This window comes from Paramormyrops kingsleyae, chromosome 3 (genome assembly GCF_048594095.1).
Source record: "Paramormyrops kingsleyae isolate MSU_618 chromosome 3, PKINGS_0.4, whole genome shotgun sequence".
NCBI lineage: Eukaryota > Metazoa > Chordata > Actinopteri > Osteoglossiformes > Mormyridae > Paramormyrops > Paramormyrops kingsleyae.
In genome coordinates this window covers 34,009,324-34,011,420 of record NC_132799.1, presented here as the reverse complement: position 1 = coordinate 34,011,420, position 2,097 = coordinate 34,009,324, and the positions used below count along the sequence as shown (strand labels likewise).

The following is a 2,097-nucleotide window of genomic DNA, read 5'->3' as shown; positions in this document are numbered from 1 at the left end:
ACAGGCCCAGTGACGGCCCAGACATGGTTCTTCCTGATTTGGGCCATAACAGGCCCAGTGACGGCCCAGACATGGATTTTCTGATTTGGGCCATAACAGGCCCAGTGATGGCCCAGACATGGTTCTACCTGATTTGGGCTACAACAGGCCCAGTGACGGCCCAGACATGGATTTTCTGATTTGGGCCATAACAGGCCCAGTGATGGCCCAGACATGGTTCTACCTGATTTGGGCCATAACAGGCCCAGTGACATCATAAAGCACAATGGATACACAATTGATATCAATAAAGTTTATTTTTACTTTACTATAAACAACATATAAATGCTTTTCAACAAACCACTGATTGATATTTAATTACACTTTACTTTGTAACATCAACAGACAGATGAGGCGTTTAAAGCACTTCACAACATACAAAATATCTAAGAACATGGCCCTGTAAAACTGGTTAATAAAATGTGAAATTTGGGTGGTCAAAAACACACACAAAAAAATCCAAATACAAAACAAGTAAATACATCACAAACAATGGAATTAAGTGTCATTTGCCCTTTTTGCATGTTCCTTCATTCCTCCATCCCTGTCAGGTGCCAACTGAAGCCATCTTTGAATGTTTTTCTCTGCCTCCTGGTCCGTTGCACTCCTAGTTAAGGAATTTTGCAGCCACAACACACAACACAAAACTATTAATGCCACCTGCTTCTAAGGCATAGAACATAAATCATACCATCAAGATCAAGACAGCACCCAACATTTATAGTATAAAACAATTCCAAAACACATACAGTAGTACACAAATAAGGAGATATGAATCATTATGTCCATGACAGAATATCATGAACAAGTAAACAATATTTAAACAGGGTTGTTAATTTCACCATTTAATTCACAACACGTCAAAGTTGTATGCATATATGTATGCAATCTGAAATGTAATATCTGTTCTGATCTGACATAAAAAACACTCATTGCTGAACTGTAACTGTCCAGAAGGCTGCTATATCCAATACTGCACAGAATATATGATTGTTCCATATGAATTTCATCCCTGTTTTTTTTTTACTGTGACTTCAATATGACACACAACTTTACCAACTTATGATCATGCATAACTGATAAATCTGTCGATTGATCAATTAGACGCATATATATATAAGGATATATTTCCATCACTAGGAATTAAATGCACAAAGTCGTAAATTGGAACTTGCGGTGCTCATTTTTAACCAAACAAGTTTCAGATATCACCAGCAACAAAGGAGCAGTGGACTGAAGTGACATGTCCCCCATGAAAAGAAAAAAATAGAAGGTACAGGTTTGGATTAGCTGTGGCGCGAGCTTTATCACTTCTCAGACAGAGAAATGTCGTTTGGCGTGGGAGATTGTTGTGTTAAATGCGTGTGTCCCACACACAATACGTGAGACTTGAGAGCTCTGCAGATGTAATCTAACGTTAAACATCTGATTTAAACTCGAGAGCCCTGTATTTAATATTATGTCAAGGCGTGTGACTTGTTTGAACCGACTTTTTAAAATGAACGATCATTCCCAACATACCGTTCCGACAGAATCTTAAGCTAAAATCTCTGACTAAAAAGGTTAAATGGAACTTTAAAAGTAACTGAAATATTTCACTTACCACAATTCGCTCGTTATTATTCAAACTGAATCAGCCATCTAAAGTCGATCGACGCCGTCAACAGCCTCAAAGTCCGGTGAAGTTGCAGTGACGTCTAAAGGACATTGATTGGTCTAAACTGAAACGTTAACGCCCACTTATTTCAGGATTGGTTGTTCAGCGTAGATGATCAAATACCGAACGGTCAATAGAAAAGCCCTATGCACAAAGTATTCCAAACGGGTTTATATTTTTAAAAGACAAGATTTTAGAGAAGATAAATTAATGTTTTCATTTGTTTTTACTTTTCCTTTTTTAAGTAAACATGTCAGATGAAAAATAATGATTGACGATATACCGTAGTTAACAAAAAATATCCAATAAGTTTTAATGGTTTTCCAATGTTAAACAAAAAAATTATCATATCAGTGGGACTGTACTATATCAACAGCTGGTGCTTGGAGTCTTTTTGTATG

General features: G+C 37.1%; 1 long non-coding RNA gene across 1 annotated transcript; it reads right to left on the bottom strand.

Annotated features, from left to right (window-relative positions):
- Nucleotides 1–328: 328 nt before the first annotated feature.
- Nucleotides 329–1,835, bottom strand: LOC140588264 (uncharacterized). The gene is made up of 2 exons (XR_011989625.1): nucleotides 1,643–1,835; nucleotides 329–646 (listed from the first exon to the last, which is right to left on the bottom strand). It is a non-coding gene; the product is annotated as an uncharacterized lncRNA (long non-coding RNA).
- Nucleotides 1,836–2,097: the final 262 nt, after the last annotated feature.